This window comes from Lepidochelys kempii, chromosome 1 (genome assembly GCF_965140285.1).
Source record: "Lepidochelys kempii isolate rLepKem1 chromosome 1, rLepKem1.hap1, whole genome shotgun sequence".
Lineage (NCBI taxonomy): Eukaryota > Metazoa > Chordata > Testudines > Cheloniidae > Lepidochelys > Lepidochelys kempii.
In genome coordinates, this window is record NC_136380.1 from 107,168,323 (window position 1) to 107,184,961 (window position 16,639).

At 41.6% G+C, this 16,639-nt stretch overlaps 1 long non-coding RNA gene and 1 pseudogene across 1 annotated transcript; one reads left to right on the forward strand and one right to left on the reverse strand.

Annotated features, from left to right (window-relative positions):
* Positions 1-11,686: 11,686 nt before the first annotated feature.
* Positions 11,687-11,789, reverse strand: LOC140905675 (small nucleolar RNA U3; annotated as a pseudogene).
* A 191-nt stretch (positions 11,790-11,980) lies between these two features.
* On the forward strand, positions 11,981-16,386 carry LOC140904931 (uncharacterized). Its single transcript, XR_012156682.2, has 3 exons — positions 11,981-12,125; positions 13,219-13,336; positions 14,869-16,386. It is a non-coding gene; the product is annotated as an uncharacterized LOC140904931 (long non-coding RNA).
* Positions 16,387-16,639: the final 253 nt, after the last annotated feature.

Here is a 16,639-nt window from a genome sequence, read left to right on the forward strand (position 1 = left end):
CAAGTACTCCTTTTCTTTTTGGGAATACGGACTAACACGGCTGCTACTCTGAAATCTTTCTTTTATGTGAAACTTAAAAAAAAGTGTTATTCACTTCACGAAAATTCTTCTAACACTTGTTTGTCATGCCATACAGCTAATGAGACAAGCTCTGCCAGTGTAAATTGGTGTAGCTCAGATAATTTGGCACAATATTTCCAGATAATTAATAAATGAGCTAGAGTAAAATTTTCAAAAGTGGTCAAGAGCCAGATTAATAAAGTTACTACGTTGTCTAAAGATGAAGAGAGGTGCCTAATGGAATTTACTACACCACACCCCTCAAAGGGAGTTAGGTGTCTATCTCTACTCTGGATTCCCAGCTGTGTACCCTCTCCTGGCAGTAAGTTTCCTCAGGCAAGCCAGTCAGTTTTTTGTTTGTTTGTTTTTTAAAGGAGGAGGAGGTGGAGAGGGTGCTGCCGCTGCTCCACCATCACCACACCCATACACCCAATAGCCCTGTTAGGACACTCACAAAAGACATGGGCGACCTGTGCTTAGACTCTCCTTCTGCCTGACAGTAAATTAATCAAAACACGCATTTCAGGGGCACTGAAACTATTCACAAATTTGGGTTCAATTTGGCTAATTGTTTTAGCCAAAAAAAAAAAAAATTAAAAATGGAAATTGTTCATTTTGATCATTTCAAAATGAAGCATTCTGACTCTTCAAAATACACCCTCCTCAAGAAAAAACAAAAGCAAAAATCCAAAACTATTGTTTTGGTTTGGATTTTTTCCCTTTTTGTTTCAGGTGGTTTTTCATCGGAAGCTTTGTTTGTGGGGGAGGCAGTTTCATTTTAGTTAGAAAACTGAAAAAAAAATCAATTTTGGTTAACATTGAAATGAGCATTTTTTGTTTACTTTTATGTTCAGCCACTGAAGCAAGAAATCAGTTATTAACTCAACTCTACTACTAAGTGATTTAGGGGCTTTTGAAAATGTTACCCTCAGCACTGATCCTTGTGGTACTCCATTATTAACCTCTACTATTTGATTCCTACTTTACCCATTTTAATCAACTTGGCTGCTCACCTTGAGGCTATACAGTTTTCTTAAATAGCCTATAATGAGAAACTTCAACAGAAGCCATATGAAAAGATGTACAGCTCTTTCTGAACTTCTGATTCTGTGCTGAATCAATGTCCCAGCATGGTACTAGAGGATAATGCATTACTGGAGGTGTCATTTTAAAAATCTAACATAAAACTGACGGCCTGACCATTTGTAAAGCCTTATGAGAATTTCCAGAAGATTTGTTTTATTAATTCTAATGTCCTAACCAAAATACCACCAGAGGTGATTATATTCTGCCTACCAACTGCACATTCCTCCTGAAATTTCGATTGGATATAATATTGTTTTCCATTTTTACCATGCTGTGTAGCATTTTTTGTGTTCAGTAAAACAACTGCCATGTTTAACCCAAGGGTGACTGTATTTTAGTGGTAAGCGAAATGATCCAGTCTGTAGCCTGATTATCAATTTAAGTATGTAAACTGCTTTCAGGTCCTTCACAAGGAGAGATGAACTCCTGTCCTTACCTCTTGTATAAGAGGTGTTCAAACATGTAGATGGGATCAATTCATGCAGATGGGCAGGCTCTGGATCTAATCTTTGGTATGGGTTTGGAAGTAGGGCTATAATAATTGTATCTTTGCTGCAATAAGATCAGTACTTAGGCTGAGATAAAGATTTAACGATGCTCCCATCTGGGTGGTCCACCCACGGAGGTCAATGGACTCTGCTGAATTCTCACTGAGACATAAGGCTGAACAATGTTGATATTTCCCCCCAGACCTCACCATCTCCACTTAGCACTAGAAGATCACTTTGGAATACAAATTACTTGTACGAAATGAAGTCTCAGGGAAGGAAAGCACACTGATAACAGACAGCATGCTTCTGATAAGTTAAGGTGACAGAGTAAAAATCCGTTGGGTGATACCCACACAGGTTTGAATCCTGCCAGCTATTGGCCTTCCCCTTTTCAAGCTTGCCTTTTGCTGGTCTTGAGCTTTCCAAAAGTAGTGGACGGGCCTCCAGACATCAGAGGGCTTCTCAATGGCCCTTTGCTGCTCCTGCAGCTCATTGCAGGGCTGCCTGCTTTCCATCTGGCACTTGTGACTTGCTGGGCTTCCTGAAGTAGAAGAGGGTGGTGGTCGTGGTTTCTTCTTCCTCCTAGCCCTACCTTCCATAGGGCCTGACGTTTCTTCCTCCTCCTAGTCCTACCTTCCTTGATGACTCAAGAGAGCCACACAGCCCACCTTTTCTGCAACCCATGGGGATCGGAGACCAAGAAAAGAAGAGCCTGCAGAGAGAACACAGCCTTGCCTGCAGGAGTCTCTGAGGGCCTGATACAGGCTACTACTTTCCTAGGTGATGTCTGATGCTTGACAAGCCATACCAGGAACAAGGGCTTAGCAATGGTTTTGTCTTCTTGAGGGAATCACAGTAAACAAAAGGGAAAGGCTCAGATAAGAGTACCCCAAGGTGGGACTCAAAATCACAAACTGTGGATTAAAAGACTAATGTTTTAGCCATTAGGCTGCTAGGTCTGAACCAAAACAGCTTCACTCATTGGTGAAAGAGCTAAGATGGCACATGGCCTGAAGCATCACCGATGATAGCTTCACTCAGATGGGGAGGGAAGAAGCAAGCCTTTCTGTTCTTGGCTAAAGACAGATGTGGAACACTGCTACCTTCACCTTCAGTTGTCTGACAACATGCTTTGAGTCCTGTGACAATGTGTACAAACCCTGCATCAGGCAAGACATGGTAGGAGTTGAGGAGCAGGTTTGGGCTCAGGCAGCCCCACCTTGCTGTGCCTGTGAGGCAACACAATCTTGGATAAGGAGACTTGAAAAGAAGAAGCCCAGTTTAGACTAGCCAGAACAGTGAAAAGTGCCTTTAAAATGAGGCAGTGGATATAAAGATTACATTGAGTAAACAGGAATTCAAAAGTTTGCTTAAAAGAGAATTTAAGAAGGAATAGCAAGAACGATGGACCAAAGAGAAAAAAGAATAAGGGAGCAACAAAATAGGTCCTAAACTTCAGGACATTGTTATACTTCATAGTTTTGATATAAGAAGCGAAGTATCTATATTTAGGGTATGTCTACACTATGAAATTACATCGATTTGATAGAAGTCGATTTTTAGGAAGTGATTTTATACAGTTGATAGTGGGTGTCCCCACTAAGCACATTAAGTTGGCAGAGTGCATCCACAGTTCCATGGCTGGCATCTACTTTTGGAGGGGTGCACTGTGGGTAACTATCCCACAGTTCCTGCAGTCTCCACTGCCTATTGGAATTCTGGGTTGAGCTCCCAATGCCTGATGGGGCAAAAACATTGTTGCGGGTGGTTCTGGGTACATGTTGTCAGTCACCCCTCCCACCATCCATGAAAGCAATGGCAGACAATCATTTTGCACCCCACAGCTAAGCTCTGGAGTATGGGGGGGAGCAATTTTCAGCCTGTTCGTGCCCCGACCCTGCAGGGTCCACAGCAGCCCCCGGGCACCAGCTTAGCACCCTCTTCACCTGCACCCCCTGCCCTGGGTCCTGCCCCCAAGGAACAAGGGGCTGCTCCATACCCTAGGCAACCTCTACTGCTGAGCCACCTCTCTGGCCGGGTTCATTGAAGCCCTTGCAGTCAGGTTCCCTGGGCGCTGGTGCACAATGCATCCTTAGGGCTTAACCCCTTCCTGCCCATGTTGTAGCTGGGAGACAGGAGGTGGCTGGGTTATGCTGGTGGCCAGCAGCAGCCTGGAGGTGCTTGCTGCCTTTCCTGTCAACAGTGTGCGGGCAGGAAGGGACAAACTGCTTCCAGCCACAGGGGGAACTGGGGGGAGGGGCGGAGGAAGAGATGAGCTCTGCGAAGACATGGGGCAGGTCATCCCTCCCCTCTCTCCCCTATGACTGGAAGCAGCTTCCATCCCTTCCCTCCTACAGAGTGCTAAAAGGCTGCTGCTGGCCACAATCTGGGGAGGCGGGGGCATATGACCCTGTGTGCCCTGCCCCCACGTGTTGCTTCGGGAAGCGTTCCGGGGGCCCAACAAGGCATGGAGGGTGGAGAGTGCCGGGCAGGAAGGGTTGGGTCAGTCGGTCACCCCCCTAGTGAGAGGGGTATGGGAGTGTCTGTGTGTCACCTCTCCGTGTGTGTGTCACCCCTCTCTGTGTGAACCCTAAAGCCTTAAAGATAATCCAGCTTCACAGTATTTCTTTTTAATGGGCTCAGTCATCTTGATGTTAATTTGAATGTTTGTACTGTATAGGTCTCATTGATTGCCACTGAACTTGCTTGAATGAGAATTTTTACCATGTGTCCCGTATTCAGCATAGGGGAATATGGTCACCCTTGTGAGAGGACATCCTTGAGGGACCATTATTTTCTCTCAACATAACCACAAAATATTGAAGTCAATGGGCCTTAAGTACATGCTTAAAGTTAATCAGTTGCTTAGGTGTTTTGATGAATAGGGATGAAATTACTCATGTGTTTAAATTTAGCTCAGTGCTTTGCTGAACTGGGGGCAATATACTCAGCATCTTTCAGGATTGATTTTACGTATTCTATGGGCTGTACAAACTTTGACGTATTTCATACATACAGGGCCAAATTCAGCACTGGTTTACTCTCTGGAACCTCACAGAAATCAATGGGCTTGTTAAATGCCTAAACTGCTTAAGTGCCTAAAATACAACCCTAGGTCCATTAGGCTCATTTGTCATGGAAGATGCAGTAACATGTCATTGTTTTCTCTCACACCCCAACCACTACTTACTCTTCCTTATGACACTGTGAATATTTGAAATATAAATACCCTTGTCACTGTTTTATTTGATTATTTTTAATTTTTTATGCCCACGTAGGTTGTGAACAGTTACAGACAAAAGCAACAGGGCAGGCCATCAATTTCTGGATACAGTGAATCATTGTTTACAATATAAGTAGAAATGCCTAGTAGACATGTAGTTTGACTTAAACATTTGCTGAGCTCTATAGCATGTGAAACATTATTAGTCATCTTTTTATTTAGGAACCATTACTGGAGCACACTATTGTTAAGGATACAGCAGTGACATTTGAAACAGCTATTTCAATATTAACCTCTTCCCAGCTGTAGGAAATTCCAAAGAATTTCTGTTCAAATCCATAGATTGCTAGGAAGAGCTCTCCCAGATATTATATATCTAGCTGCACCAGAGGACCATGATCCCTGTGTGTACTCAATACTTCATTCAGCAGTAAGGAGGTTAATCCTAGACAAAGTCTTTTTTATGATAAAGTGGATATGCACTAACTATTTTCTTGGCATAATTATCTAACAAATTCAAAGCTTGACATTTATATACAGCCTTACAGCAGAGGATCTCAAGGCACTTTACAGATGCTAATTATGCTTCAGAATTTAACCCTATGACAAGTGGGAACAATATTTACTAACAAGAACTCAGTCACTACCAACAGTTATCACATTGTGGTACCTGAGATATTGCAGAAAGAATCTTCTTTTCTTGATTGATGTGGTGTGGGAACAGTTTGCAAAGTTGGCTATTGTAATGAGGACCATGATACGTAAAGCACTGTGACCTGTACCACAGAGACCTGGGAGTTAGAAGTCCTGGCTCTGTACCACCAGTGTAAGCAGGCATAGCTTCCTTGACTTTAATAATCCTTAAGTTACACAATAAAGGCCAGATCATGGCCAGCCCGAGGAGCCCACACAGGAAAGTAAGAGGGTTTATTCTCCTGAGCCTATCACCCTTAAGGCGGGTAGCCATGCAGCAGAAAAGTAAACTCCAAAGAGCCTCTACTCTCCCTCCAGTGCAGCTCAACAGGTGTGTGGGGTCAGATTGTGTGGGATCAGAGACTGCGTGGGGTGGAGTTTTGTCTCTATACAGCCCACAATGCAATATGCTGAAGAAGCTGGGGACGTACACTGCATTGGGTAGAGGGCTGACCCAGGGTATGTGTCCCCCTTGACCAGATGGGAGAGAAACGGGAGGCAGTCTGTGTCTCACTGAATCCCAATCTGATCCTCCATCTCTTCCGGGGGCAGCACCACAACATACTGCCCCATACTCAGGGCTTGTGGCAAAGCCACAATTCAGCCCCATGTTAATTTTGCTACTCAACTGTGACATGTTGTAAATCACACTCATTCACAATTAGCCACCGATTTCTGAGAGCTCACCTTGAGACACCGTTAGCCTGATTTTTCTGAGGTGCTGAGCTTCCTTTGCTCCCTTTTAATTCAACTGCAATTGTGGGTGCTCAGTACATCCGGAACTCCAAGCGTCAAGTGTAGCATTCAGAACTTAAAGTACAGAAAAATCAATCCCTACTTTGGAAAATATTGGCCTTAATCTTTCTGTCTTTGTTCTGTCATCTGTGAAATGAAATACTAACATACCTGACGGGTACAGGTGGTCAAAGTTATTTGAACAAACATTTTTTCATCAAATTGCCTTTTCTAAAAAAAACCCAAATCTTATGTGAGAAGTTTTATTTTCTTCCCCCCCACCCACCCACCGCAATCATCCCTTTATTATGAAACTCAAGAGAAAAACAAAGTTTCTTGGTTTTCATTTTTTCCATCCCTTTCTTTTTCCTTTGCCTTGTCCAGTTGCAAAATGGAAAAAAAGGGCAGCGGACTGAAAGGAAGAGAAAAGAGGAAAAACCAGAGCCAAAACACATCAAAATTTTCTATAAAAATTTTTAATAAATGAAAAATTGTTACATTTTAAAACCTGTAGGACATTATTTTGAAATTTTCAAACATTTTCACAGAATCTCTACCACCTGGCAACTGGAATTAATAGTGGGGAAGGCTGTAAAGTGAAGCTAATTCAGGTCTGTAAAACATTGAGATCCTCAGCTGGAACTCACTTTATAAAATAAGTGCAAATTATTGTCACTGTGACGTGGTGTATAAACTCTGTACTCGAAATGTAGGGGTTAAAGATGGAAGTGGAGCTTAAAAGGAAGCCAGGCAGCTCAGAAGGGGCTGACAAGGCAGGGAGAAGGACCTGCCCTGGGAGCTCCTGAGAGGGGACTCTGGGGCAGTTCCTCTGGGAAAAGAGGAGCCTACTTGCTAGGTCCACACAGACTAAATGAGCAGTTGATACCTTTTCTTCAGTACCTTTTGCTATAAACTGCAAAGTCTGGCCTATAGAATTGGGGGAGGGGTAGGAAGTGGTTCAAGGAGGGCAGCCGTGGGGCCCTGTGCTAGAGTTCAGTGGAGTGGAAGGGCCTGGGTCCCCTACCAACCCCTCTCTTCATTAAGAAGGAACTGACCCCTTAACCACTACTGACGCGTCCATCAAATGCCAACCATCACAATCACTAGTTTACAGATCACAAAAGTATGGCACAGTGAAGCCAGAGGCCAGCTTGTGCTTGAAACCTGCATAAGTGCATAACAGAGTGGGGGGAACACAAACCTTGTTCCATCTTGTTTCTCTTATGTAAGTGTCCTGAACAAAGGGACTCCTTGCACCAGGAAAAGGGATTCACACTTCTGTGGAGGCCCAGCATAAGGCATTTGTACCACTTAAGTCCCATTTAAGCCTTCAAAATAGGACTTAAAATGGTGCATAGACCTTGTGCTGGTTTCTGCGCAAGTGCAAATCACACCTCCTGAGTGCAAGAACACCACAGTGTGAGGGTTTCTCCAGGCATCGTCACTCAGTGGTCCCATCTCCCTCTGCAGTGGCCAGAAGAGCTGGCTACCCATAAAGAAGACAGCTTCTCTCTCACGGTGACCTAGTGATTGAACTCCTGAGAGCTCCAAAGGGACCACCATGTCCCAAAGTTTTTGCTGGCACACTGAAGTGTCATACCACCTGTGATGGCAATACTTCCTACCATGGCCATAATCTAGCCCAGGGATTGGCAACCTTTGACATGGGGCCCATCAGGGAAATCCGCTGGCAGACTGGGACATCCCTCGGCCCACGCCACTTCCCACAGCCCCCATTGGCCTGGAATGGCGAACCGCGGCCCGTGGGAGCTGCGATCAGCTGAACCTGCAGACGCTGCAAGTAAACAAACCGTCATGGCCCGCCAGTGGATTTCCCTGATGGGCCGCAAGCCAAAGATTGCCGATCCTTGATCTAGCCCTAAGGATGTTGCTTATAACCACCCAGCAAGTCAGTGGTGGAGCCAGAAACAAAATCCAGGCCTCTATTTCCGGTTCCTTCCTCTAACCACTAGACTACTACTCTCTTCCTTGTATTTCTGTGTTTGTTTTTTCTTAATCATACAACAGGTAAGATTTTTATTTCAAGGTGTGCATAATTTTTATAACCTTTTTCTTTGTTGCCCTGTTAATGCCTGAGGAGGAATAACCTTCATTTACGAACCAGTATTGGCTGAAAAAACAGGGTATTGCCAGTTTTCTTCAAATTAACATTCACTTCATGTTTTTTTCCCCCCTGACTGGAGGAATTGCCTATACCCCTGCTCACCATGGCAACTGAAGAATCTAGCCTCAAACCCAGGATGGGCGGGGAAGCTTGAAAATATCCCCAGACGCTAAAATTGGTTTTGTTTTCACAGCAACACGCTGTGCAATTGAAGGAGAAAGGGAGTGAGAGCTACCTGTACATCAGTTGGAATCACCCAGCAAGGGAGGAGGAGAAAGAAGGAAGCATGCGTGTTTGTGTACATGTTATACTAGAGCATGTTGAGATTGGAGGGCATTTACTTTCAAAGTATGTTTTTGTGAATGTGGGGAATGAAGGGTTGACTATGTGTTACTGCATGTCTCCCTGGGGGTTGTAATAGGGAGTGCGTTAGTGCATGTCAGTGTCTGACTCTTTTTGTATGAGGAAGATGGATCTGACTATGTGAGCATATTTGGGTGAAAGCATCGTGCTGTGTGTACTGCTTCATGCAATTGAACATAACTGTGCTGACAGTATTTATGAGCACGTCTATGCATGGGGAGGGAAGTAGATCAAAAATCTGGGTTGCAACTAGTGTGAGGACAAGAAAAGGTTCTGGCTTTGCAGATTAACCACATATCAGGGACATCAACCCAATAAGCTACACCCAATTACATCAGCAGAAAATGTGGTCCTCTCAGTATTGTGTTATACAGATCACTAAACAAAAGGGATATTGGAATATTACTCATTACTTTGCCCTAACATTTTAAATTAACCATAAAATAAAATCATGAAGTATTAAAAAACCCAAACAAGTGATAAGTATGTGTATTAGCAGACTAAAACACAACAAAAATATACACCCCAAATCATAGAGGGCTCAGTGGCAAAACTCACTGGTCCTAAAGAAGTTAGGCTATTGCAAATCTCCCTTACCTTCAGTGGGACCAGTGTTTCTTCTATATGAATAAGGAAGTCAGTCTGACCTACATTAACCTAATCAAAACAGACAAGCTCATTGCAAACTTTTCTTTTCTCTGTAAAACTCATTAAATAATCTATCATTCTTAATGAAAGTACGATGTTTGAAATAACCTTCTTTGTTTGCCAGGGTGAGTTGCAACTGTTCACATGAAAACATAGAATAAAGTTCTAACATGATTTTCCTCCATGTTTTATAGGTGTTATGTTCATGGCATACACACAGAGGAATTACATAAACATAAATACTTTAGATGGAAGGTGGCAACGTAACACTACTTTATTCTTCAGAATTCAGAATGATCACACACAAGAACCCCAAAACCAGCAGAGACAAAGCAGGCCGCTCCCTGAAACAGCGACACAACTCATCCCACCTTATTCCAGGCTGGCTGGCTGCAGAATTGACTGCTCTGAGGCCCAGACTGCATGCTTTCCTCCAAAGCCACATTGCCTGCAAGCAGGGCCAGGAAACCCCCTGAAATTTAAAGTGGCATCTCAAAGAAACAACTGAAGTGGGCATTTCTAACAAACTAAAGGAAGGAGAAATTATTTTAAAAAATCTAATAAATATTCTATAATAATGTAAGTGATCAGCAATGCGTTAAGTTGTAATGAATACTCATCACTGTTACTCCTGCTGGTAATATTCACTCCCACACAACTACTTAACCCAAGGCTACATTGCTCTGAACTTCGAAAACAGGTTTCTGAGCCTTAGACAGTGCATTTATTATCATAAACAGCTTTAGCATGTGAGCATGCACATGTACTAAATTAAGCAAGGTGCTATCGCCTGGCTTTTTTATTTATAGGTACACTTTGAGGGAAGTTATTTATTTAAATTATTTTAAGTGAATGATATTGAGGAGGGAAGCTTCAGTTCAACTAAACAAACAGAATAAGCCAAATCCTCAGCTCACATAAATCAGCATAGCTCCATAGAAGTCACTGGAGCTACACGTCCCAGCTGAGAATCTGGCCAGAAAACATTACAGCCTTTGTACAGTGTGAGCTAATATCCCAAGAGAATTAAACTCTTAGCATTCACCTTTTCAATATTATTATCCCCTATCTTATAATCAAATCACATCGGATTAAGAGACTTCAGTATGACATTGTACTTTTTTGTAAGAAAAGAAAAAAGCACATTAACATGATCTGAGGTTCTGAGACAACCGAAACAGCTGAATATTTTGTCAAAACACAGCTCAGACAATTAACCTATATATTCAGTTCTCATGATTGGGGGTGGGGGATTGTCATGGCTTTGGTTGGTTGTTTTTTGTCCATAAAAATGCATAGTCATAGCCATTATATTGCCAGTGAAATAAAGGAGTGTGCTAGCAGCTAGTTCTCCTCCATTTTTATTTGCTGATTTAAAAAGTGAAATTTCTCCTGCAAATCTTTGGATTTCTTCTTGTAGTCTGTGCCAAATAACTCAGAGCTACAGGAAAAACTCCATTATTATAGTTTGGGAAGGACCATCACACTACTATAGTATTATGTTTTATGGCATATAAACAGAGAATTTAAATACTCTTGCTGGAAGGTTGTAATGTAGCACTACTTTATTTCACAGAATTCAGAAGGATAACACATAAGAACTCCAAAACCGAAAGAGACGAAGCAGGCTTCTCACTAAAACAGAGAGGTCCAACTAGGCTATTTGTCTGCTGACTGACAGCTGCTAGATGAAGACGTCATACCCCCCAACTGTGCAAGCAGGATGAGCATTAAAAGCAAAAGCCTGAAATGTAAAATAGTAGCATACAATTTGAATACAGTTTTAAATATACAACTTATAGTGAAATTCAATTTTTGTTTGTTCTGTGCTGCATGAGGCTATTGTTAGGTGGAAGGAGGGAGGCATAAGTATGGTGAGCTGAACGCAACTGTACAGGTCCAACAATAATATGCAATCTGTTTATGACAGGATAACAGAACTGTCAGAAACAGATACTCTCAGCAAGCATCTACCATCATTAACTATAATGCCTTGCCTAGCACTTGGAAGATACTCTTCAACAGAGTTAATGGGCGCCCTGCAAAGTTTGCCCAAGAAGATAAATGCTGATATTAACAGATGAGATGTGTCTTATGAGATCACTTCCAGGAAACCTGGTGGCCATTCTGGAATCCGGAAAAATACGCCATGTAAATAGCAGTTAAGTAGGAAAAGGCCTTTTTTGAATTAAACTGCCATCTGTCTGTTACTCCCTGTAGCTGAATCATGTCTGACTTTCTCCCTTCTCTCTTTCATTCACCTTCCTCCTTCACCTGGTGGCCAGGAATTGCACCAGCTCAAGACACTTTCGGCTACACTTCTCTAGTTACAAACTATAGAAATGATCCCTGAAAGTATAGTCTCAATCATGGTAATTTACTCAGACTACCTACAGATACATATATGGGTACTACATGTGTGGTGGGAAGCACTGACAAATGTACCTGAACGTATTTAAGGAATCTAGGTGCTTTTAACCTTCAGGGTTTTTTTTTACTTTGCCTGCACTGGGTGGAATGTGAAATTAGAGGCATTTTGGATTGAGGCAGGGGAAATCTCCAAGATGTGCCAGTGATTGATCCCTTCTGCTTTTACCCAGGAGGAGATCATAATGGCGGGGAGGTGAATACTGATGGCTTCCTCTTTATCTCCTTTGAGTTTGGGTGTCATGGAAGAGAGGCACAAGCCAAAGGAGTTGAGGTAAGGGAAGAAGACAACTACTTTATGTTCATTTCAATGGTCTCTCTGTCCCACTGCTGATGGTGGTTCAACCATGGAATGGCTGCTGAGTCATTTCAGGTGCAATGCCCATTCCTTATTAGTTTGTAGTGATAGTTCATGCAGCCAGATTGAAGAACCAAAGACCCAGAGGAAAACTTCTTTCTTTCCAAACGACATGTTCCTTTGGGCAGCAAAAAATGAGTAGGCCAAGCTGGCCAACCTCAGAAAAGGAAGAAGGTAGGGAAGTGTGGCTGTCTGAGGAAGAAGAAGAAAGGAGCATGCTGAGCAAGGGGGCTTGTCTTGGGTTTTTTTTGTCCTAAACAGCAAAGAACCAAGGGAGAGGCTGTGAATAAAAAAGGTTGGACGCTGTGACTATGTAGGAGGCCCCAGGAGGGATCTGCAGGGCATAAAGAGAGTGGAGGAGAATGGTGCCTCTGTATAAACCAGAGCAGGTCAAAAAGAGGGAAACATTTTTGCAAAGATATCACACAAAGAATGGTCAACTTTTTCTTTAAAAAAAAATCATTTTTTTCAGCCAGATCTAGTATAAGGTCAAAGGCAGCTTATCAGGCAGTGGTCAGAGATGAGAGCTCTGCCTGAGCCAGGAGTAAGGTTCTCTCCTGTGAGGAAGTTGTCCATTCAGCCCAAAGCTCTCCAACGGATAGGGGGATTGGCCACTATTCAAATAAGCCAGATGACAAAAGATGAGAGATCGGGAATTGTTTGATACTTACTGTATTTTTACACAGTAGACAAAAATCTGAAATGTGTAGCCTCTTCTTCTTGCTTTCCCTCCTGTATCCTACACCTCAGGCTAACACCTTCCAGAGCATTACTTCAGTTCTATCCCTTCTAACTAAACAAAAGTCGTTCCATAAGTACTTCTCATTGTCAGCTGGCAGCCTCATGGCTTCTCACCTTCTTCTTGAACAGAAGCCACAGTCACTTCAGTGAGAGGGGAGACAGCCAGATGGTTAACTCTGTTTGCAATGTCCTTGCAGCATGTCACTATTTTCCTTCTGCCTGATGAGAGGAGGTTTCTGACATTATCCTCTTTTTCCTTTACAATCAGGGCCATCTGATCAGGGGTAGTCACAAGAGTCAACATTAGCCACGAATTCTGGTGGTAAGTGTTACCCAGTCTTGGAAGGTGTGCACCAAAGACAGAGGAGCAATGAATGGTCAATCTGGTGAGTATTTGGGAAGCAAATTATTGAAGTGTGTTCACCTTAAATAGAAGGTGTGATTTGGAAATATGCATTTAAACTAGCTGTATTTATAGTATGGTTTTAGAAGTTACAAAACTCTCTATATGTCACTAAATTACAACCCATTAGTTAATGGAAGTTCCTTAACTTGTTTGGTTCTGTACTTTCCTTATCTCTGTTTTGGATACTTCATGCCAAACCAGTTCAGTGTAGAAGTACATCCCAGCCTGTGCTAGGACACACCAGGCATGTATCTTGGCTTTGGCAGGCCTCCTATTTTCTAATGCCAAAACTGACTTCAGCTTTGCAGAGTGTTGTGGGATACTAGACATGGGTGACCAGAATAGTCGGGAGAGCATAATACATTCAGTAAACATAACTTCCCAAAACACACACACACACACACATACTAATAGCAGGCACATAATACCTGTTAATACAGTGTATACTACACCTAATATATATGTATTGGTTAACATGAGGGAGGTGAAAACAGAACCATCCCCCATCCCTTGAGAGTTTACAGCTATACAGATTTGGTTCTGGCCAGCTGCTATCTCATACTGATCAGGAAATCTAAAGTAATCTAAATCTTTGTTTTGTTTACTTCTTTATGAAGTTAAAAAAGAAATCTAGCTTCAAAGTTTGGGGTTTTCTTCAAAGTGTTTCATTTTCCACTTTTCTTTATATAAAAAAGAAAATATCAGTTCTGACTTCTTTTTGGTGGAGCTTTTTCCCAAGATCCTTGAAAGACCTGGATGATGATATCACTGCTTGAAGTTGAAACTTGACTAACAGCTTTCCTAGTTCCAAGTAGAGGAGTGATAAAGGCAATATTGAATTTCACTATCTCAAGTTTAAATTTGCTAAGATGTCACCATTCAGCTTTTTCAAAGAACCTGCCACAGTCCTTCAGCAAATAATGGAAGTCAGAACCTTGTATTTATAAATGTAAAAAACAAATTGTAAATAATAATAAACAAAAACAAATAAGAAATTATTTTTTGAAAACAAAAGACTATCTTTAGAAATCATAAATGAGAATCAAGGGACAAACACCATTTTGTATGCTTTTTTTGCAATACACATTTATAGGAGAAATTCATCTTCAAGCAATATAACTAACTAAAAACATCTGTCTATATACGTTTTATAGGGAATAACAATGCCTCTTGGGTTGAGAAATGTGACCTCCAGTGGGCAACAATGTCCTTGCAGTGAAGTTTTGGACATTATACTCACTTCTGAGACTCCCTTTTGCTTTTTTCAAGCCTTGGGAACTAGTTATTCCCAATAATCTGAGCCTCCATCTGCATCTCTATGTACAGTACATATTTCTCTTTATTCTGATAAACATTCTCTATATAAATAACTATTTTCCTCTTGTATACATGTATATAATGTGTACACACATATTTAATCACCATTGCAAATTATATATCATAATAGAGCAGGTGAAGTATTAGGTTTCTCTGTATGTACTATAGTTTTCTTATTTTCATTTCTCTCTACAGACCCTATATTTACAAACATGTTCACCGAGTGCCATATGGACAAAACAGTTCCTGGTAAAAATTTGGACAACAATTAACATAAGCACTGCAGGAGATCCCAACTGTTGACCTCTAAAAAGAACAGGTTTCAGAGTAACAGCCGTGTTAGTCTGTATTTGCAAAAAGAAAAGGAATACTTGTGGCACCTTAGAGACTAACCAATTTATTTGAGCATAAGCTTTCGTGAGCTACAGCTCACTTCATCGGATGCATACTGTGGAAAATACAGAAGACGTTTTTATACACACAAACCATGAAAAAATGGATGATTATCACTACAAAAGGTTTTCTCTCCCCCCACCCCACTCTCCTGCTGGTAATAGCTTATGTAAAGTGATCACTCTCCTTACAATGTGTATGATAATCAAGGTGGGCCATTTCCAGCACAAATCCAGGTTTTCTCCCCTGGCATATGTGTTTATTTATCCCAACATTCCCTTTTAATTAACAGTTCTGAAAGGTGTACTTGGTTATGACTATTGTGTTCTAATAACATGGGGAAATTCTAAATAGGTTCAGTGAAGTTTCAGTTCAAAACATATTAAATAAAATATTTCTGGGAAAAAAAATCTGCTAAGGAGTTAGCTCATCATGAATAACATTTATTTTGGCCTCAATTAATACTAAAGATTAGCCAGAGTAGAGAAGTTTATATTCAGATCTGGAATCAGATTTTAGTGCAATGTTCCCTGAAGTGCAGAGTGCTTGGGTTTGATGCTCCAGCTTGGTCCATTTTAGAAATGTTTGATTGTAAAGTTTGTATCTGTAGTCCAGAATTTCAAGAAGGGAAAGCAGTGAGATGTCAAATTCTGTGTTCTGGTTTGAGCCCATCTGTGACAGAATATACGTCTGTGTTCACAGCCTACACACTATTGTCATTGTTTTGGTACAAGGCAAGCCTTGTGAGGTATCATTTAAAAACTCATAATTTGCTGATCAATAATACCATGGCAAAATGCATGTAGTAGAGTTATATGTGAAGTTTTAAACATAAATTGAGATCATGACTAAAAGTATGTTTTCTAGAGAAGTCAGGGAAAAGGCCAAACCAGTTTCTTGAGACAAAGAGTAAGCTGTCTCAGCCAGGTATAAACAAGACTGATGGACCATTACCTGTTAACTGGCCATTCTTTGTCAGGAAAGGGGGCATGGGTGAAAAATCTACATTTTAGCAAAGAGTTTCCTTCCACACAAACTGCTTCCAGCTGGAAATTCTCAAATGGGGAGACAGGAATATGAAAAGGAGGGACAAACACCCCAAGGCACCCACCCTCCCCCCTGCCCATCACATTCATTGCACCTGAAGCAACAACAGAAGCTTTCATTGGACTCTGGGAGAAGGGGTCATTAAGATTGCTGAGAGCATGTGGTGGGAGAACTTTGCTTTGAATTTACCATAGTTTGTTAAGTTAGTTACCAGTAGCATTTTATTTTTATTGTATTTCTGATTTTTATGCCTCATTACTTGTCCTCACTTAAAATCTGTTTCGTGGTAGTTAATAAACTTGTTTTATTTTTTTATCTCATCCAGTGTGTTTAAATTGAAGTGGCTGGACAACTCCATTTGCGGTGACAAATTGTGCGCATATTATTCTTTTAAAGAAATAATGGGCTTAATATAACTTGTATTGTCCAGAAGATGGCTGGGCAGTAAAGGACATACATTTCTGGGGGGAAATCTAAGACTGGAGGTGTCTTGGGGTCACCCTGAAGTATAACCAAATTGGTCAGA